Source organism: Bos javanicus, chromosome 24, assembly GCF_032452875.1.
Source record: "Bos javanicus breed banteng chromosome 24, ARS-OSU_banteng_1.0, whole genome shotgun sequence".
NCBI lineage: Eukaryota > Metazoa > Chordata > Mammalia > Artiodactyla > Bovidae > Bos > Bos javanicus.
Genome location: NC_083891.1, coordinates 15,111,132 through 15,134,798, shown reverse-complemented (window position 1 = coordinate 15,134,798; position 23,667 = coordinate 15,111,132). Strand labels below are relative to the sequence as shown.

Below are 23,667 nucleotides of genomic sequence, written 5' to 3'. Positions count from 1 at the left end.
TAAGCATAGTTTTAGACATAGAAAATAAATTTATGATTACCGAAAGGGAAATGGAGGAAAAAGTTAGGAGTTTTGGATTATCACATACACACTGTTAAGTTGCTTCAGTCGTGTTCAACTCTGGGCGACCCCATAGACAGCAGCCCACCAGGCTCCCCCGTCCCTGGGATTCTCCAGGCAAGAACACTGGAGTGGGTTGCCATTTCCTTCTCCAATGCATCAAAGTGAAAAGTGAAAGTGAAGTCGCTCAGTCATGTCCAACTCTTCTCGACCCCATGGACTGCAGCCTACCAGGCTCCTCCGTCCATGTGATTTTCCAGGCAAGAGTACTGGAGTGGGGTGCCATTGCCTTCTCCTCACATACACACTACTATATATAAAATAGATAATCAACAAGGACCTTTCGTAGAGCACAGGGAACTATACTAAATATCTTGTAATAACATATAATAGAAAAGAATATACACACACACACACACACACATATATATGCATAACTGAATGACATTGCTGTACACCTGACACTAACACAAAGTTATAAATCAACTACATGTCAAAAATTAAGAATGATTAAATGATTAAAAAAAAGAAAATTAAGCATAATTTCAATATCAAGATCTTTTTTTCTTACACATCTTACAGCTTCAAAACTGGTTATAAAATTTGTGGAGCCCAGTGTAAAATGAAAATGTGGAGTCACTTTTTAAAAAAGTATTAAGACTTTAGAAATGACAACAGTAGAACACTAAACAGAGTCAGAGGCCCTTCTGAGATTAAGGTCTTGCTCCTACATTTGAAAAAAAAGAAAAAAAAGTTCTTCACTTTGATCTTTATTTGTAAATGATTGTGAGTTGAATTTTTCTTTTCATTTTAGATAGTTCATCCTGTAACTCTGCTTTTCCAGCCAGGCAAACTATGTTCCTGAAAATGCAACCTGGTCTAACATGGTTAACTGAAAACCTGGGCATTTCTTTGTATCACTGACTATAAAAACAAACTCTAATCATGATAGAATCTTATGAAATAGCATCACCCACTCAATGGACATGAGTTTGAAAAAATTCCAGGATAGTGAAAGACAAGAAAGCCTGGCATACTGCAGTCCATGGGGTTGCAAAGAATTGGACACAATTTAGCAACTGAACAACAACTGAGATGAGTCTTATCTCTTTAACAAGACTCTCAACTCTTTAATTTGCCATCTTAAGCTATCTATATCTTTCAAGTCATTGGAAAAATTGCTGCTGGTTTCAACAATTTTAACAGACATGACCAGCCACTCCACCTAAAACATTTGTTGATTAAGAAAGACAGTTGTTTAAAGTTAGATCAGGCACTGTTATACTGAATTTACTGACCAATGCAATTAAAATGGCCGATCTAGTAATCCTTTGTTTTCTAAAGTTGGTGAGATCCTCAGCTGTTGGAATGGCTCTGCACTGAAAAGAGGAACAGGGGGAAGGAACAGTTTTCTCACTAGCCTTTCCACCAGGTTAAGCTCCTCCCTCTCTCATCCTGCAAGGCTGTTTCTAATTTCACAGGAGACCTTGAAGCCTCTGCTTTTTCTCTATATCACAAGCTAGAGAGCCTCTTTACTCTCACTTTTTTTTTCTATTTTATTTCTGGACCGTCAAACCTCTCCATCCAACCCTGATATTAGTTACGCCCACACCACCCCTTTCAGACAACATACATACACACACAAACACGCACACACACCTCTATACTAAATTCTCCAGTCTCACCAGAACTGAATATATGACAGATTGGAAAATCTCATGATAAAATTCAAATATACATTCCATATAGCCACAAAGGACAGTGGCCGGTGTAGCTTTTATTCAGCATATGACAGAGTAGAGGAAATCTGCTTATGCAATTATCCCCCACCTCCTTTCTTGTTGAAATGCCAAATGTCAGCTTTGACCACTGTGATTTTCCTATAGCAAGGTTAATTTCCAATGTAATATTGCCTTTGAAGCCAGGCTTATTCAATGTGAGATGAAGTGGAGATGTGTTGATTACTTAATATCTGAATATCATTGATATTTTATTTTTTAAAACTGTTAAATTTTAAATTTTACTTTAAAATTATTCAGCTTTAAACATCTTATGTTTTAAGAAAAATAGTAGCTTCTATTATACAAATCTGGAGAAGGCAATGGCACCCCACTCCAGTACTCTTTCCTGGAAAATCCCATGGACAGAAAAGCCTGGTAGGCTGCAGTCCACGGGGTTGCTACGAGTCAGACACGACTGAGCAACTTCACTTTCACTTTTCACTTTCATGCGTTGGAAAAGGAAATGACAACCTACTTCAGCATTCTTGCCTGGAGAATCCCAGGGATGGGGGAGCCTGGTGGGCTGCCGTCTATGGGGTCGCAGAGTCAGACATGAGTGAAACAACTTAGCAGCAGCAGCAGCGTTATACAAATATAACTTTCTATTTTTTTCTGTCTTCTCTTTTTTAAAAATAAATTTTTGCTAACTTCATCTTATCTCTGAACTATTTTGTCTTTCAATCACAAAAGTCAATCTCTATGGTTCAAAACAGAAATTTCTTCTTTTTCAAACTACAAAATGTTCTAAAAATTCATTTGTAATATATGTTTACTTGTAATAATACTTTTAATAATCATTTCTAATCTATGTTTACTCCTCCCTTGTTCAAAAAAACATCTTTCTGACCTTAAGGTAAATCAATCATTAATTTATGAGTCATGATCCTTGGTGGACAGAAAGTGAAACTGAAAGTCACTCAGTTCAGTTCAGTTCAGTTCAGTCGCTCAGTTGTATCCAACCCTTTGCAACTCCATGAGTCGCAGCACGCCAGGCCTCCCTGTCTATAACCAACTCCCAGAGTTTACCCAAACTCATGTCCATCGAGTCGGTGATGCCATCCAGCCATCTCATCCTCTGCCATCCCCTTCTCCTCCTGCTCCCAATCCCTCCCAGCATCAGGGTCTTTTCCAATGAGTCAACTTTTCGCATGAGGTGGCCAAAGTACTGGAGTTTCAGCTTTAGCATCATTCCTTCCAAAGAAATCCCAGGGCTGATCTCCTTCAGAATGGACTGGTTGGATCTCCTTGCAGTCCAAGGGACTCTCAAGAGTCTTCTCCAACACCACAGTTCAAAAGCATCAATTCTTCAGTGCTCAGCTTTCTGCACAGTCCAACTGTCACATCCACACACGACCACAGTAAAAACCATAGCCTTGACTAGACGGACCTTTGTTGGGAAAGTAATGTCTCTGCTTTTTAATATGCTATCTAGGTTGGTCACAACTTTCCTTTCAAGGAGTAAGCGTATTTTAATTTCATGGCTGCAATCACTATCTACAGTGATTTTGAAGTCATGTCTAATTCTTTGTGATCGGTTATAGTCATGAAAATGTCTTCTTTCGTTTTTTAGATATTAATATTATTAGCATAGAATCATATTTTAACTTCATTTCAAAAATCAATGAATGCAATCTTATTTGAAGAATACAAGTTTCTAGCAGTATTAAAAGTAGATGCTGGGGCTCTCTGTGCGCATAGGTATTTCTGAGATAATTGTTCCAAATTACGCTGTATCATCGTAGGCAATGGATATTGCTTTAGACATATATCTCCTTATTTTAGAAGTAAAAAGATAAAATAAGCAATAAGATAAATATGGGAGGAAAATCCTAACCAATCATCTAAAAGATATCATACCTACAGGCAGTTACATATTATGAACAAAACACGTGATTGACCAAGTGAAAGATGATATACACTTTTTGTCTCAGAATTTTTACAGAGACATAGGTATTGCCAAGTTGAAAGAAGAAAATTCATTAACGTTGACTATGTTTTGCCTGACTTTACTGCAATTTGAAAGGGCCAAGAGAAGAGATGGTGTTAAGTGGAAAATATAAATCTGGATAAAAAATTCTTCAGGCCAATGAAAGATTTGCTGTTCCAGAAATACTCTTTAATCCTTCTGATATAGGCATTCAAGAAATTGAGATTCTGTCCTATTCAATTCATAACCTACCTGAAGAAATGCTGTCTTATTTTTAAAAAACATTGTTTTTACAGGAGGAAAGTCTGGTCTCTTTTCCCAGGATTTAGTCAGAAGTTCGATGGCTCAATCCAACAGATTCCAATGTTTCTGTTGTGCTGCCTGACAAGCCTATTATTTATGCCTGGGAAAGTGGGAAATTGGTATCAGGGAATGATGATTTTGAAGATACAGTGGTAATAAGAAAATATTATGAAGAAAATGGACATAGCATCTGTGAAGAGAAACTTTGTATTGAAGAGCCGTTTCTTAAAGTACTGACTGATTGTGATAAAGGTTTAATTTTCAGTGTTCTTTTTAAAGGAAGTTAAGGACCTGTGTTACTGCTCATCCTAAGATAACATCTTGAATTTAAGTAAATACTTTGATCCATGGTTAATTTTCAAAGGTTTCTTAGCTAGGTTAGTAAGTAAACTATAACTCAGCCCATATTTTCATTTAAGAGCTAGACTTACTATAACAATGATTATGCTGTTTCTAAGAGAAAGTTATCTTTCATTAAAAGATGAAAGAGTGAGTGCAATTTAAGTTTAATTCTCTATAGCCAAAAGCACAAACTTAACTGTCCCACTGGTCAGATTTCCTTAGAAGATCATTTTGTGTGACTAGATCGGAATTGACCAGAGTGTGTTGAGGCTGATATGACTTCTCTCTTTTAGAATTAACCACTTTATTTTTAAATTGAAGTTTTTACTTACTAAAGTTGGAAAAAGTGATCTATGTTTGTGTAATGTTTATTTTTTAGTTGGCGTACGTTTGAAAGGGTGAAGATCAAAGCCAATTTAATAAAGTGATTTTGCTCATTACTGTGTTTCAGAAATGCATTATTTCACTCATAAAAATTCTATACTATTTTTAGGATGAAATTCTTGTGTCATTGGGCTCATATATCAAATTCCTAGCAGTCCTTTAGCTAGAATCATGTGCCTACCCTATGGCTTCAGATATTTTAACAGTCCTACTAAGAGAGCATACAGTGAAAGAACGTAATTTCCCAAAGGAAAATTAAAATGAAGAAACAGATGGGTGAAAGAGCTATCCATTACAATTACGTTTGGTTTCTACAGATGGTCCCTGACTTAACAATGGTTCCACTTAATGATTTTTTGACCCTACAATGGTGCAAAAGCAGTATGCATTTAGTAGAAACTGTTCTTCAAATTTTGATCTTTCTCCAGGCGAATAATATGTGATATGTTACTTTCTTATGATTCTGGGCAGTGTTTGGGCACATTGATATTCATTGTTTTACAATCTTATCTCATAGTTTTCAAGTTTCCGAACATTAGCCATCATCTCCAGCCATGCTGCTGCTGCTGCTAAGTCACTTCAGTCGTGTCTGACTCTGTGCAACTCCATAGACAGCAGTCCACCAGGCTTCTCTGTCCACAGGATTCTCTAGGCAGGAATATTGGAGTGGGTTGCCATTTCCTTCTCCAACCATATCTTCATGCAAAGTGAACAAGCAGAAATGCTGATTCAGTTCTTCCCTTGCATCATTTCCCTTCCCCAGTGCAGGTTAGGCTTGCCCAGTAGCTTTCTGTGTCAAGTGGAAGTGGTCTGTACAAGACTGGACTCAGGAGAGACACCTTAGTCACATGAACTAACACTTAGAGCATTTACTCTCCCCTGATAAGCTTATTTAACTTTTATGCAGAGTACATCATGAGAAATGCTGGGCTGGAAGAAGCACAAGCTGGAATCAAGATTGCCAGGAGAAATATCAATAACCTCAGATATGCAGATGACACCACCCTTATGGCAGAAAGTGAAGAGGAACTAAAAAGCCTCTTGATGAAAGTGAAAGAGGAGAGTGAAAAAGTTGGCTTAAAGATCAACTTTCAGAAAATGAAGGTCATGTCATCTGGTTCCAACAGTTCATGGGAAATAGATGGGGAAACAGTGGAAACAGTGTCAGATTTTATTTTTGGGGGCTCCAAAATCACTGCAGATGGTGACTGCAGCCATGGAATTAAAAGACGCTTACTCCTTGGAAGGAAAGTTATGACCAACCTAGACAGCATATTCAAAAGCAGAGACATTACTTTGCCAACAAAGGTTCGTCTAGTCAAGGCTATGGTTTTTCCTGTGGTCATGTATGGATGTGAGAGTTGGACTGTGAAGAAAGCTCAGTGATGAAGACTTGATGCTTTTGAACTGTGGTATTGGAGAAGACTCTTGAAAGTCCCTTGGACTGCAAGGAGATCCAACCAGTCCTTTCTAAAGGAGATCAGCCCTGGGATTTCTTTGGAAGGAATGATGCTAAAGCTGAAACTCCAGTACTCTGGCCACCTCATGCGAAGAGTTGACTCATTGGAAAAGACTCTGATGCTGGGAGGGATTGGGGGCAGGAGGAGAAGGGGACAACAGAGGATGAGATGGCTGGATGGCATCACTGACTCTATGGATGTGAGTCTGAGTGAACTCTAGGAGTTGGTGATAGACAGGGAGGCCTGGCATGCTGCAATTCATGGAGTTGCAAAGAGTCGGACACGACTGAGTGACTGAACTGAACTGATAAGCTATTGGACTTCCCTTATAGCTCAATTGGTAAAGAATCTTCCTGCAAATGCAGGAGACCCCAGTTTGATTCCTAGGTAGGGAAGATCTCCCGGAAAAGGGATAGGCTACCCTTTCCAGTATTCTTGGGCTTCCCTTGTGGTTCAGCTGATAAAGAATCCACCTGCAATGTGGGAGACCTGGGTTCCATCCCTGGGTTGGGAAGATCCCCTGGAGGAGGGAAAAGCTACCCCTCCGGTATTCTGGCCAGGAGAATTCCATGACTCTGTAGTCCATGGGGTTGCAAAAAGTCAGACACGACTGAGCGACTTTCACTTTCACAGTATTTACCTTTCCCTTAACCCGCATCTGACCAAAGAGAAAAAATTCAGACCTGGTTTACGAATGGTTATGCACAATATGTATGGCTGGCACCAGCCACAGGTGGAGTGCTGGCATAAAGCTGAATTATCACAGTCATGGCTCAGATGGTAAAGAATCTGCCTGCAGTGCAGGAGACCCGAGTTTGATCCCTCGGTCAGGAAGATCCCCTGGAGAAGGGGAGAGTTGCCGACTCCAATATTCTTGCCTAGAGAATTCCATGGATAGAGGAAACTGGCAGGCTACAGTCTAAGGGGTCTTAAAGAGTTGGACACGACTGAGTGACTAACACTTTCATTTTTCAAATACGTTAAGTGACAGAGTTGATCTGCAACAGCAGATTTCTTTTTTTTTAATGTTTAAAAACCTTTTTAGCACATAATCAATTGCACAGAGAAAAAAGCCTCTAGAATGGCTTTCACATTAAAAAGAATGAAAATTATACCATTTGCAGCAACATGGATGAACCTAGAGATTTTGTTACTGAGTGAAGTAAGTCAGGTAGAGAAGGAGAAATATCGTTGGGCATCCTTTATGAGTGGAATCTAAAAAGAAATGATACAAGTGAACTTGCAAAACAGAAACAGACTCAGAGACTTAGAATACAACTTATGGTTGCAGTGGGTGGGGGTGGGGGTGGTTCGGAGGAAGGGATAGTTGGGGAGTTTGGGGTAGACGTGTACACACCGCTATATTTAAAATGGATAGCCAACAGGGACCTACTATAGAGCACATGGAACTCTGCTCAATGTTATGTAACAACCTGGATGGAAGGGGAGTCTGAGGGAGAACGGGTATATGTATACGTATAGCTGAGTCCTCTTGGTGTTCACATGAAACTATCAAAACAGTGTTAATTGGCTATTGCTCCTTGCTTAGTCACTTCAGTCGTGTCCGACTTTCTGCGACCCCATGGACCACAGCCCGCCAGGCTCCCCTGTCCATGGGATTCTCCAGGCAAGAATACTGGAGTGGCTTGCCATTTCCTTCTCCAGTGATAAAGTATGAAGTGAGTATGAGTATGAAGTGAAGATACTCAGTCGTGTCCAGCTCTTTGCAACCCCTTGGACTATAGCCTACCAGGCTCCTCCATCCATGGGATTTTTCAGGCAAGAGTACTGGCGTGGGTTGCCATTTCCTTCTGCATAATTGGCTATATTCCAATGTAAAATAAAGAGCTCAAAAAAAAATAAAAGAAAAAGAGAAAAGTTTGTTTTTGTTTCTTGCTTGTTGTTCATGGAAGTTGCCTTCTCCTTATATTTTGGTAATTATGCCTGAAATTTTTGCTGATAGTATTCTTAGTAAAATTTCCTTTGCTCAGTCCTATCAACTTATTGCCACCACATTACTGTAACTTGATTCAAGCAATCACCTTGAAATAATTTGTACTTAATTTTATTAGTGTATCCAATTTCCCTTGTGAAGACAAAACTCACTGTAATGTTGAGACCTATCCTAATTTTATAGCTAAATATTTGGGGCTGCACTAGAAAAAAAAAAAGTTACATTTTGCCAACAATATTTGCATCACATTTAGTTATTATTTGTGTCTTCTGCTAGGATTTTAATTAGCATATTTATCAGATACTAAGCTACTCACATAGGATAGAAGAAAGAAACTGTCTAAGTTCATTTGGGCTGCTCTGACAAAATACTATACAAACTGGATAGCTTGTAAGCAACAGAAATTTATTGCTTCTAGTTCTGGAGTCCAAGATTAAGGCAGCAGCGGGTCTGGTAGCTGGAAGACTGTACTTCCTAGAAAGCTGTCTATTTGCTCTACCTTTACATGGTGGAAGGGGCAAGAGAGCTCTTTGAGACTTCTTTACAAGAGTATTAATCCCACTCATGGGATTTCACCATCATGACCCAATCACCTCCTGAATATCCTACTTCCAAATTCGGTCACCTTGCGGGTCAAGATTTCAACATATAAATTTGGGGGACAATAAATATTCATACCACCACAGAGCTCAGGAGTTTAAAGATGCATTCTGATACTGGGTAATAGCACAGACCAGCTCCTTGATCAAAGGCATAATTGTTCTGATATTTAGGCTTCATCACTGACATAAAGGAGTGATGGTACCCACCTCACTAGCTGATGGTGAGAAGGATTCAAACGAGAAAATTACACTGAGATGCTCTTATCAACGCTGAACCTAATATGATCTCCAAGAGGCCATTATTAAAATGTAAAGAGAGGAGAAATGATTGTTTAGGAGAAGGGGACTGGCCATAAACAGAATTCCCCGTTAAACACATTAGCAGATATCAATCTGACTGACTGACTGTCTTCTTAGAACCGGAAGGTGATCCCAATGTCAACTTATACATTAATACAAGAATGAATTCAACCATAAATAACAATCCAGAGTCATAAAATCCTGGATTTGAGTCCTAGTTTTCTCTTTAGCTGTACACCTATATGCAAGTTTTTTAGGCTTTTTTGGTCTCATTTTCCCCACCTGTAAAATGATGACAACAAACCTCTCATAGGGTTATTGGGATAATTTAATGAGTTAATATATTTAAAATGCTCATAACAGGGCTTGACGCATAGTAAGTGCTTTGTGCTGTACACTGTTATTCGTATCATGCCATTTTCCTAATAATGGAGCATATAGTGGCTGATTGAGAACATGATTGCAAAAATCAGGCCACAGCTAACGGAACAGACAAATACAGAATTTGTACAGGTAACAGGGATATTTTTATATATTACTCTTTTTCCAATGCTATGGCTAGTTTAGTTAACAGCAGTGGACAAATTTAAGTGATAATTAATATTATGTACTAAAGTAGATGTTTTAAGCCTGGGAGTAAATATAAGAATCAAAAATTTGAATCAGGATGTTCTGTCTTTATATTTTCAAATTTTCCTGTTTGCATGGGCAATAAATAAGACAGACAGCAAAACATGTTAGGGATAGGAGAAACCTATACTCCTTAACCCTGTTCCATGAGCATTTCCCTCTGATTGACAGAACTTCACAGACAATATAGATATATAGCTCTTTGCAGTCTTCCAGCCTCTGTTGTCCAGGTTTCTCATTTCTTTCTCTCAGATCTTCTGCTGAATTCTCGCCTTTTCCTTTGACATGCTCAAAAATTCCAATTTTCTCTAACTTTTCAATAGCGATTGGTTATTTTTCTTTAGGGTGAGTGTTACTATGAGAGGATCTTCCTTCTCATTGAATATCTTTCTTTTTAAATACAATAGCTACAAGATGCACACCTGAAAACCATGCTTTTTATTTAAGATTTCACAAAAGTACATTTTATGTTATATAAATAAACTACAGAATTTAGCACAAAAATTAATGCAGGTTTTAATTTTCTTCACTATAAAGCCCCTCCCTGGAACAATATATTTATTACATCAGGAGTGTTTTTCAATAACCTTAAACCAAATTAGAGAGTAAGGAGAGAAGGAAAAATGTGAAAAGAGAGCTTGAAAGCTTGACAAAATGTCCAATATGCACAGAATCACTTTTAGGACAATTTACGATCTCTCACTTCATGCACAAAGTGTTAGGGCTGGCACTAGAGAGGAAGAGTATCTTAGCTCTTTAATTACTAGCCCTTGGGCTTTACCTAATGGAGAAAAATAGACTCCCTCAGGTTCCTCACCTTTTGATCAAGTTTACTTACAGAAATCTGGATGCTTAGTGTATCCTGAGTGTTTGTTTTCATTTAATTTTCAGGAAAGACTCTGGACATTGATTTCTCTTTGCATTTCATTTAAAGTGAATTCTCAATTGTGGATGATAAAACCAGAGCCAAAATCTTTGCCTTGAGCACAAACCAAAGTAAAATCAAAGCATTTCTGAGAGTGTGAGTTGTTCAGTTAAATTTGCTTAAAAAAAAAAAAAATCATCAAGCAATTGCACTGCTGAAATGGATCAGACATGGAGGCAGATATCAGACGAGAAACTCTTGGTACGCCAACTTGTGCAGTATAATTTTCACATCAAAGAATTTCAAAACAGGATTTTTGCCAGTATCTTAACTTTTAGCTAGCTGACTCAAATCCTTTCTGGAAGTAAGCAGGTTATAAATTATAACTACATAAATAAATAAATCACCCAGTTCAAGGTTTGCCCACCCCACCCCCATCTCATCCTGCATAGTTAGGGTCAGAGCTTCCTTCACATAAAGGCTTTTCTCCTTCACAAAACTGAGTGGATATATGTGAATATCCAGGCAAAAGAAGAACTTTCTGGAAGAAGGAACACCATGTTCAGTGGCCTAACGGTTTTGAAAAGAGGCCTGGGAGCTTTTACACAAAGAGTTCAACATGAGGAGAAGGCTGAGTGCACTGAGGCATGATGAGAACAGGAATGCAAATTGAGATAAGTTTGAGAAGGAAGAGTTTCTATACTACTGTAAGAACTTTATCCTGAGAACAATGCAGTCCAGAGGCTGGATAATTCACACTTGGTTTATAGACAGTTTTTGTTCCTCACAACCTGTATAAATGTGTATGACCCTGTTACTTATTCTAGCCTCAGTTTAGACATCTATAAATGATGGAATACAGGTTAAAACTCTATGCTTTATGTGTATATGACCTATTTACCTACATACACATCTTCTGAAGGAAAGTTATTAAATTTCTAACACAAAACTACAGATGTTAATCCTAATAATTATCTGGAATATAAACATTTTTATAACATCTAAGTTTTCCAGGTGGATTTACCACCATATAATCCCATTTACCAGAGAAGGCAATGACCCCACTCCAGTACTCTTGCCTGAAAAATCCCATGGACAGAGGCCCATGGGGTCGCTAAGAGTCGGACACGACTGAGCGACTTCACTTTCACTTTTCACTTTCATGCATTGGAGAAGGAAATGGCAACCCACTCCAGTGTTCTTGCCTGGAGAATCCCAGGGATGGGGGATCCTGGTGGGCTGCCGTCTATGGGGTCGCAAAGAGTTGGACATGACTGAAGTAACTTAGCAGCAGCAGCAGCAATCCCATTTACTCTATTTACACAATATAATCTAGGCTTTCTTGATACCTAGTCTTTCTTCACTTGTGGCTTTTGTCTGCAACTATTCTGACCTCATATCTATTAAAGTCATGGCTACCCCATAGATTCCAGCACAAACTCTCCATCCTCTAAGAAATCTTTCATGCATCCTCACAATGAAACTAGAATCATCTTTCTTTAAATCCTGAGAGTATTTTGATGCTTTTTGTACCTTTTCTGTCTTCACTTAGAATTCCTTGTCAGTCACTTTTTCTTACTATATTACCAGCTACTACAGAAAGGATAATCCTATGCTAATATTTACTACTTTCTCATACACTTTCCCTTGTAACTCCAAAGTGTTTTGTACAAACAAGTTTTTCAAGTACTCTGTGGAATGTTATTGAATGCCTAATTCTAGTCACTTGATAGAGAAGGCTATGTTGTTACTTAACAGTGCTTAAATATATGAATGGTTTCACTGAGATTAATTTTTATGCTGTAAGTAGGAAAATATAAATAAACAGTATCTATGGGAGCAAGGAAGAAATTCTCAATAGACTGCAATAGGGAGAGGCAAATGCAGCTTTCTTGGGGAGATATTTTAAAGCTTATTCCTAATTTATAAACTAATCATCCTGGATCCCTATATCAAAGCCCATTTTCCTCGTGAAGGTAGTGCATACACAGAGTGCTACATGGGAAATCAGAAGACCACTCTTCTAGGACCAGGTCCTCCTCTCCATTAGAGTTTAACTTGGACAGGTAACTTAACCTCTTTAGCTACCACATCCTCTTCATAAAAAGGAAGACAGATGTCTATGCTTTCCATTGAGAAGGTTCTTTTACAAATCAATAGAGAGAAATAGACTTCCTTGGTGGTTCAGTGGTAAAGAATCTGCCTGCCAGTGCAGAAGATGCAGGAGATAAGGTTTCAATCCCTGGGTCAGAAAGATGCCCTGGAGGAGGGCATAGCAACCCATTCCAGTAGTCTTTCCTGGAAAAGCCCATGGACAGAGAAGCCTGGTGGGCTACAAGTCCATGGGGTCACAAAAAGGCAGACTAGCAACACAGAGATAAAATATTTTAAAACAAATCATAAATTTTATTCCATCTTTTTTTTCTTGAGTATGTAGTGGAGATTAATTCTCTATTAACTACGAAGTTGTTGTTTTCTACGTATATAAATCTGTTCTCCTCTTTCATATGATTAATTCTAATTTTCTTTATAGAATGCAGCAGAGTGATTATCTTATCCAGGAAGACTTCCTAGATACCCACACTCGTTATATGCTCTGGTGGTTTGGTCACTAAGTCGTGTCAGACTCCTGAGACCCCTTAGCCTGTAGCTCCCCAGGTTCCTCTGTCAATGGGATTTCCCAGGCAAGAATACTGAAGTGGGTTGCCATTTCCTCTACCATAGCCTTTTATTGTGATGGATCAAAATTCTTGATTTAATTTTCAGTCTCCATTATGATGATGCAAAATCCTTGATTGTGGGGACCACAACTCATATAACCTTTATATCTTCAACACATTGGTATTCACTAAATATTTATCAGCTAAATAAGCTTTGAATGATCTTTCAGCCTTCATTCTATGAGTTGCACACAGTAATGTCCTAGTTTACAGTATTGTGAAAATTGTGGTACAGTTTCATAAAATTGATGCTAGTGGACCTTGGATCTGGGGTCTCAGAGCCCAATGCATATTTATATTTGTGAGGGCATCTTACCTCCGGAAAGCTTTTCTTTCTCTATTTTGTTTTACCGATACTTCACAAAATATTTCTCGTGACTGATCATGACAAAAAGAAGTATGGACAGAGGGTCTGCCTTGCAAAAAGGCATGCTTCACTTGATAATTTACTTTCCTTAAGTTCCTTCTTAATTCTGTTTCAATATGCTAATCTCCCTGGTTTCTTCATTAAGCCTGCTTTAGGACTGTTTCATATAGAATAGCCTCCCACTCAGGAGAGGTGACTAAACTTTAATGGTTGCCTTAGGTCCCCCATACCAGTTTATTTAAAAGCACAGAAATATGGGAATTAAATAGTCTGTAAAGATAAAATATGTTATTAAATGGCATTATTGTCATTGTTATTATTCTCTCATTGAACAAGGAGATGAAGAGCTGAATTGCACACCATATGGTAATTGCTTGGAAGATACCCACAACTTACGGTCACACCTTCAGCATCCAACGACATTGTTTGCTGCATTTCAGGTGCCAGTATGGCAGAGGGCCAGCCCAGGAAATATGAACTGGCAGAGAGAGAATGACAGACATTAGGCATAAGGACTTTTCATGTCAAGCCTTTGGCATGTTCATTGTCGAAAAAATCTGTTCTCAGAAATGCCTTCCAAAATACGCAAGTTATGCTATGAAGGCATATGAAAACTCATGCCATCCAGGAATATGTTAATATGAACCATCCTGGGAGATGCCAAATTATAGCCAAGATAATGGGTGATTCCAGATGTCTGTCCAATCCCATTCCTACTGCACAAGAGAAGTTCAGAAATTTACAGAAGGAAAGTTTATATGGAATTTTTAAAATGGGTGATGGCTTTATGAAAAAGAAAGAGAAAGAGAAAGAGATAAAGAGTCAATTTTGAAAGAGAGAAAGAGTTAATTAAACCTTTATTTTACTATGTACAACCTTCCATTTTCAGGATCTGTATTTAAATTATAGATTTGAATTCTCTCTCTTCCCAGAAGAGGTTGAACATTTGCAAAGATATGGAAGGTGAGATTCTTACTTTAGATGATTTTTTAAATATCTTAGTTTGAATACTGTTGTTCAGCTTACTAAGTGCTTTTTTCACATTACATTATTATACTGAATCTTCTTGAGATATCTTCAGGTAAATATCATTTTCTATTTCCTTTCCGAATGAAGCATCTCAAAGAAACAGAAATGACCTGCCCAAAGCCACTCAACTAAATTTTAACAGGAGCTGAATCCAAGTCTGTTTCCTATTTTCAATAGGAATGATCTCAAAGCTGTGTTTGATCTCAGCTGTAATTTTAGCTGTGTTAATGGGTCATCATTTATTATAATTTTCTTCTGGGAGTCAGTTTATTAGCTCCAAAATTGTTATTGGGGATCTAGCAAGTGATATTCCCTTTATGAATTATAAAATTTATTTATAAGCCATGCCATAACTGCTTGATTGCTAGAAAGTAATGGTAAGAATGATTTTCCCATATCTGTAAAGTAAAAAGATTTAACTGTCGAAATGCTCAAAAGTATAAAACAAGCCTGTATCACAACTATTTCTCCAGCTGATATTTTTGACTCACCTCACAGGCCTGTCTTAAAAGAATCAGCAAATCAAACTCTCTTCCCTACAGTGAGCTAGACTTTCAAGATGTAATAGAACATTAAATGCAGAAATACTTTGTAATGTTTTCAGAACAGTAGATATTTCAATCCAAAAGTGCAGCTGAATATTCATGGAGCTTTTTTATTTAACCAAATGTATCCTTGGAAAACACAAATTTGGGACAATAGTCATAATATCTAAGGCAGCAAAATTATCATATGTATAAATGTTTGCTTCTTTCATAGCTGCTGTGAATATATATACACACAGATACACATGTGGATATGCACATGAGATTAAAAGCACATTTACAGATCTAATTGTATTCCATGAATCTTTCACTATATCCTGGCTATGAAAGCTTTCTTAATAAAGAATATAAAGATAAAATATCCCCATATTGAAGTCATTTAAAGATTTTCTATTGTGAACTTATCCCTGGTCAGGGCACTGTTGTGGTTAGAAAAATAATAGAAGGTGCTTCTTAAGGACTGAGCACTTCAGCAGAGAATCAAGATACACACATAAGATATACGTGTGTACATAGTCAATAGGGCATGATGAGTGTTTTAATTAGTAACATAGAATAGCCAATTCTGCATGTGTTACTGATTATGCACATGTATAAAGTAGCTCCAGACAAATCACTGAGGCCATTCACAAATTGCCCTCCAGATTCCTGACCTTTGGAGTTTCAGGAACAATTCTGTGGCTATTTATTCAGTGCACAGAGAATTTCGGAATAACACTGGCCCAGGGTTTTTCAGAGCAGCTTGCATTCCTCCTTTGGACTTTGCCATGGGTGGAATTGTGTAGCTCTAATATTCATAGGTAAAAGCTCCAGTGTGCCTGTTTTGGGAGATAGGTAATTAAATTTAAATGAAATTGTCATGGTACGGCCCTGCTTTGATTGGAATGGTGCCCTTCTAAGGAGAGAAACCAGAGAGCTCTCTCTCTTTCTCTCTCTCTCTCTGCCAAGTGAGGACACAGAGAGAAGATGGCAAAGCAGGAAGAGAGTGCTCCTCAGGACCTGAACCAGCCAGCAGCTTGACTTGGGTGTGCCAGCCTCCAGAATTTTAAGAAAATACATTTCTGCTGTTTAGCCTCCTCTCAGTCTGTGATATTTGGTATGGCACCCCTACCTGACTAAAATAGGCTTTATCACTGAAAAGAACCTAAGGGCATGATCTACTCTTTGACTAAACTTCCCTTTGATGTCTCCACTCTGGCCATGATGATTATATGTGCTGGGCCAAGACATGCAACACGCCACTGGGTTTGCTCTGTCTCCAAAACCAGCACAGCTCATGCCTCACCTTCTTCAAGCTATTTAATAAATGACACCTTCCTAGTGAAGACTTCACTGACCATTTTAGAATGCATCCCTCTTCAATATTCCCTGTCTGTTTTCCCTGTTTTTCTCTTTTAAATTTATATTCAATTTACATACTGTATGTTTTACTAGTTAATCAGGTTTATTTTTTTTTCTTTCCTAACTGGAAAGAAAATATCAAGATAGGAAAGGTTACTGTTTTGTTAATTGCTATATCCTAAATACCCAACACATTATTAAGTGCTCAATTAGTATAAATCATGTTGAATATAATGTTATCATAGACCTTATAGAATTCAGAAAGGATAAGAAGAGGTTAATAAAGGTTAGAAACCAATGGCAAAGCAACCTGTGGAGAGTTATAATATAGAGTTCATTCTGGGATTCAACAATTCAACAGACTGATCACTGATAGTGAAATCGAATTTGTAATAAAAAAAAAAAAAAAGCCTCCCAGCAATCAGTTCTTGAGAACACACTATATACCTGGTACTAGGATTAGTGACCTTTAGAAACTATAGTCACAAAAGAACAAAAGAGAAAGAGGAAAGAAAAATGGAAAGAAGAAAGAACAGAAAAGTAATGAAACAAAAATAAATATGATAGATAATATTATTCTTCTCATTTACTAGAGTTATAAAGTCAATAAAAAGATTATCCCTTGCTATTACTATTTTTGTTTTACAATTGTATTAAAGAATATATATTGTATGTAAACAGAACAGCAAAGGGAAGGGAAAATGGGAAATGAAAAAATATTTTTTCATCAAGTTTAAATTTACTTCTTGATATGTATGCAAAACCATAGCTAAAATTGCAGCAAAAGCTAATGGGGAAAAAGCAAGAGAAATGGAAATTGTGTATTATATACATTAAGAAACAGTTACAATGACTACTCAAAATTAATATAGAAATATCACAGAAATCAAGAGCAAATTGAACATTTGGTATATTGACAGTAATTGTTGCTCTTCCAAATGCACCCCAGAAAAGACAACTTCCAGAGTAGAAATTAAGGATATGAAGAAGATGCACATGTTCTCAGAATTTCATTTTATTTATTTTGGAGGAGATAAATTAGGATTAGCATTAAGAGATCTAGAATATCATATACTCAGCTTCTCCTTGATATATATTAGCTGATATTCTTTTTTTTCAATCCTTATCCTTCTCAGCATAAAAAACTTTATGAAGATATAGTAGGAAGGAAAGCAGCTTAATAGGACACACTACAGCAAACATTATTGATCAATTTTGTTTTACTTGTAAGAATGATTGAATGTGTAAGTAATTGAGATGTCATTTTGTAGCATGAACATTTTATTTTCTAGCGTGTGTGTTTTCTCAAAGAGAATTTATTTGAGAGAAAACAAAGAACAAGAGATGATGTATTAAACAGGGAAAACATACTATTTGACAAGAAGACTTTTCTCGGTCACCCTCTTGATTTCATGGCACCATGTGTTTTATCCTTGTTTTATCCTTGGTGCAATTTTGCCAGCTCAAGGCTAAGCAAATATTCTCTTCCAGGATTTCTCACTTTCCCTTCCTACCTAAATACTTTACTCAATTCCATCAAGCCACTTATTTCTGCCTCTATTAGTGCTTTGTGCCTTCTTTCTCAAAATTTACTGTTTATTAAAATGTATGCTATTTATTTGTATTTGTGTATAAATAATTGGTAAGTTTTCACTTGAAATGTGGACAGTATAAGTCTAAACATTATTCTCCAGCAAATACACATGCAAGCATCCCCAAAGCATTATGTACTTTAAGAGAGGACACGGAAAAAAGTGAGAGGATGGTACTCTGGCATGGCGCAGGCGAGAGGGGAGAAAAACAGCCCCCTCGTTCTGTAGATGCAAGGTTGGTGGACATAGTGACTACTCCTGTTTAAGTGAAATTGTGCAAGAATGAATAAATCATCTAAAAATATAGTAAGCCTGTCTCTTTCTTTAAGCTTTTAAAATCCCAATTGCTTTATCATTGTGCATAAAATGTAGACAAATATTTGAAAGCAGAAAAGAAAACATTAGCATTAAAATTATGTCTGACTTTAGATCAAGGCCAAATGAGTAGTCACTATGAATGTGATTTAAAGGAATCTAACTCAAAAACATCTCCCCTGTCTCTTCACTAAATTATCTAGTGTCGTTTTATAAGAAATTGTTTCCTTCAAGTTACAGGATTATTTCTAGTTAAATTGAAATTGAAAAACAGTAAACCAAATCAACAATTATCACAATGTGATTGGGATTAAGTTCTTTTCCATTATTAATATTGGCTTTCTCAAAAAGGAAGTCCACAGGTGAGATGTGACTTAAAAAGAGAAGATAATGAGAGGTTTAAGACAAGTGACATCTTGGATTTAGTTTTAAAATTCTGAGTATTTAAGGAAAGGCATTGGGGTCTCAGGGAAGAAGAGGCACCAAGACAACGATTATAACAGAGAACAATTGGAAATATTTTTGGACACTGTAATTGTGCCTGAGCATATAAGGACTAAGACGTAATCACTGACCTCAAAGAGTCTTATGCCAAATGACAAGTTCTTTAATATGTATATGTCCTGGTTACCACGAAAGCCCTAAACTTCCATGTTAAGAGATCAGGGTTCAAATGTTGCCTCTGCTTTATTAACTGTGAATCTTTGTGCAAACCACATAATTCTCTGAAGCTCAGTTTCTTCATCTAGCAACCTCTTACCATTGGGTCATGTGTATTGTTTAAGTGATATCTATACTTTTGTCATCTGTAAAACAGTAAGAGCTCGGAAATTGTCACAGAAGATTAATATTTACTAATTATTTTGTCCTGTATCCACCCTCAAAACCCACTGTCAGCCCTATATGTCTGAAGATAATACTGGATATCAAGTGTTTCTTTTAAACTAACAAAGGGAAACTAAGAAAAGAGAGAAATGCTGTCATAAGCATACAAAGGAGGGAAAGAGCTTTCCTGGATGGGATTCCTCATCAGTGGAGACTTCCCTGGAGATGTAGTAATCACCAAAGCCTTTAGTCCACAGAAAGGACTTCAAACAGCCCAAAGAAGGAATTGAGAATATTTTCACAGAAAGTAAAAGCATCTAGGTTTCTCTGAGGTTGGTATAAAGATGTGTATAAGAAGCATTTTGGAAAATATAAAGAGAAATAATGCTTCTTAGAAGGATTTGTATCCAAAGTACAGATTTTAATATTATTCTATAAACAAGGAAATACTTCTGACAAGAATAATGACATAAGATACACAAGCTTGTTAGAAATAGAGAGAAATTAGAAAGAACCTAGGTATCCAGTGTGGAAGCTAGTGTAATTGCCCAAGGATGGGATAATGATAGCTCCAATTTTAATAGGGAGTGAGGGCTGTAGACAGGGAACAATTGCAATGAGAATGGAAGAGATTTGATTAGCTATAAATGAGTGTGCTTGCTCAGTCATGTCCAACTCTTTGTGACCCCGTGGACTGTAGCCTGCCAGGCTCCCCTGTCCATGGGGTTCTCCAGGCAAGAATACTGGAGTGGACTGCCTTGTCCTCCTGAGTGGATCTTCCTGACCCAGGGATCTAACCCAGGTCTCCTGCATTTCAGGCAGATTCTTTACCATCTGAACCATGATGGAGCCACCAGTGAATCCCTAGATATAAATAGAACTGAAAAAAATTGAGAGCTGAATGAGGATGATGAAGGAATAGTATAGCAGTTATAGAACCAAAAATGTCTCACTCTTGGCAGCCATGGTATCAGTCTTCTATTTCAAGTCCTCATTGTATAAATGATAACAATGATGCCTGGGTAGCATCACAACAATTTTAGGTAGGTTTTCTGCTTTTCAGTTTACGATTTTTCTAAACTTCAACAACAACTGCAACAACAAATTCAATCCTGGAATAGTACGAAGAGAGAACCACTTTTAACTGTCCATACAAGGACAGAATTAATGTGCTTACATAACATACATAACACAGTCTTATCTTGATGTGAAACAATGTTTAAGTAGAATTTGCCCATAAGTAAACAGATATAAAGGAGAGATTAAAATACAGAAGAGAATCTAAAATACACACACACACACATACACACAGGCTTCGCAGGTGACTCAATGGTAAAGAATCTGCCTGACAATGCAAGAGACATAGGTTTAATCCCTGGGTTGGGAGGATCCCCTGGAGGAGGAAATGACAACTAATACCAGTATTTTTTCCTGGAAAATTCCATGAACAGAGGAGTCTGGTGGGTTACAAGTCAATGGGCTTGCAAACAGTTGGACACAACTGAGCAACTGAGCACACACTCACACTCACATATTCAAATGTGTATATATATATATATATGAATCACTTTGCTGTATTTCTGAAACTAGCACCACACTATAAATCAACTACATTTCAATAAAAGTTAAAAAAAAACAGAAAAAAGAAATTAGAAATAATAATATATATTTGAGATTATTTTAAATATGCTTTGGATTCCAATCCTCAAAATATTCTCATTAGCATTTTAGGAAAATATTAACTTGATAATGACAATGTAAGAAGAGGGTATAATTGGCTGGAATATATTTCTGCCTTGGGGAAAACTATTGAGTCTTACTATTACTTGCAAAATAGGGTTCAAATTTGTAACAATGATATACAAGGCTACCCATTATGTAACCTTCTTCTTATTACTCTAGGATTATCTCTTACCTGTCTCTCTTTCCCCAATCTATGATCCAAACAGAGGAAATTCTTACATATGTGCCCAGTGTGAGTGGACTAAAAAAATTCCTGGAGGTGCTGTCTGAGTTTTGGCTGATATGTGGAGAGAGCTGAGAAAAGGGGTTGGGAGTGGGATGAAGAGGAGAAAGTATTTCATACAAAAGAAGGAGCAGAAGTAAAAATCATGGGATGTGAGACACAACGTAGTGTTCAAAAAACTTTCGGAGATGCAATACAACTACTAAGTGAACTTTTGTGTGGTGGTAGGCAAAAGTGAGATCACAAAGGGCCTGGTGCATCTTGAACCATTTTAAAGTAATTACCTACATTTCTTCCAAAGAATAAACCCAATAGTGGTTATGTCATATGATTTTTTTGGAGTTGGGTTCCAAACCTAAAATTTTGCCACCCATTAAACATACTTACCAAACATTTCAAAGAGAAAAACATATTATTTGGATGTTCTATAATTCTTAATCATTTTAACAATTTAAACAATCACATTTCAAAATACCATGAATTTGATGATTTATTTTTTGGGGGATCTGGTATGGACACCATAGCTGTGAAAAGAAGTCAAGTGAAAAGCAAAGGAGAAAAGGAAAGATAAAAGCATCTGAATGCAGAGTTCCAAAGAATAGCAAGAAGAGATAAGAAAGCCTTCTTCAGCGATCAGTGCAAAGAAATAGAGGAAAACAACAGAATGGGAAAGACTAGAGATCTCTTCAAGAAAATTAGAGATTCGAAGGGAACATTTCATGCAAACATGGGCTCAATAAAGGACAGAAATGATATGGACCTAACAGAAGCAGAAGATATTAAGAAGAGGTGGCAAGAATATACAGAAGAACTGTACAAAAAAATCTTCATGACCAAGATAATCACGATGGTGTGATCACTGACCTAGAGTCAGACATCCTGGAATGTGAAGTCAAGTGGGTGGGCCTTAGAAAGCATCACTACGAACAAAGCTAGTGGAGGTGATGGAATTCCAGTTGAGCTATTCCAAATCCTGAAAGATGATGCTGTGAAAGTGCTGCACTCAATATGCCAGCAAATTTGGAAAACACAGCAGTGGCCACAGGACTGGAAAAGGTCATTTTTTACCCAATCCCAAAGAAAGGCAATGCCAAAGAATGCTCAAACTACCCCACAATTGCATCCATCTCACATGCTAGTAAAGTAATGCTCAAAATTCTGCAAGCTAGGCTTCAGCAATACATGAACCATGAACTTCCAGATGTTCAAGCTGGTTTTAGAAAAGGCAGAGGAACCAGAGATCAAATTGCCAACATCCACTGGAACATCAAAAAAGCAAGAGAGTTACAGAAAAACATTTATTTCTGCTTTATTGACTATGTCAAAGCCTTTGACTGTGTGGATCACAATAAACTGTGGAAAATTCTGAAAGAGATGGGAATACCAGACCACTTGACCTGCCTCTTGAGAAACCTATACGCAGGTCAGGAAACAAGAGTTAGAACTGGACATGGAACAACAGACTGGTTCCAAATAGGAAAAGGAGTACATCAAGGCTGTATATTGTCACCCTATTTATTTAACTTCTACGCAGAGTACATCATGAGAAACACTGGGCTGGACGAAGCACAAGCTGGAATCAAGATTGCCAGGAGAAATATCAATAACTTCAGATATGCAGATGACACCACCCTTATGGCAGAAAGTGAAGAGGAACTAAAAAGCCTCTTGATGAAAGTGAAAGAGGAGAGTGAAAAAGTAGGCTTAAAGCTCAACATTCAGAAAACGAAGATCATGGCATCTGGTCCCATCACTTCATGGGAAATAGATGGGGAAACAGTGGAAATAGTATCAGACTTTATTTTTCTGGGCTCCCAAATCACTGCAGATGGTGATTGCAGCCATGAAATTAGAAGATGCTTACTGCTTGGAAGGAAAGTTATGACCAACCTAGACAGCATATTCTAAAGCAGAGACATTACTTTGCCAACAAAAGTCCATCTAGTCAAGGCTATGGTTTTTCCAGTAGTCATGTAGGGATGTGATAGTTGGACTGTTAAGAAAGCTGAGTGCCAAAGAATTGATGCTTTTGAACTGTGGTGTTGGAGAAGACTCTTGAGAGTCCCTTGGACTGCAAGGAGATCCAACCAGTCCATTCTAAAGGAGATCAGCCCTGGGATTTCTTTGGAAGGAATGATGCTAAAGCTGAAACTCCAATACTTTGACCACCTCATGTGAAGAGTTAACTCATTGGAAAAGACTCGGCTGCTGGGAGGGATTGGGGGCAGGAGGAGAAGGGGATGACAGAGGATGAGATGGCTGGATGGCATCACTGACTCAATGGACGTGAGTCTCAGTGAACTCTGGGAGTTGGTGATGGACAGGGAGGCCTGGCGTGCTGCAATTCATGGGGTCACAA

At 37.6% G+C, this 23,667-nt stretch overlaps 1 pseudogene; it reads left to right on the top strand.

Moving 5' to 3' along the window:
- Window positions 1-1,906: 1,906 nt before the first annotated feature.
- Window positions 1,907-23,667, top strand: part of LOC133237350 (actin-related protein 6-like) — a 93,278-nt pseudogene continuing 71,517 nt past the window's right edge.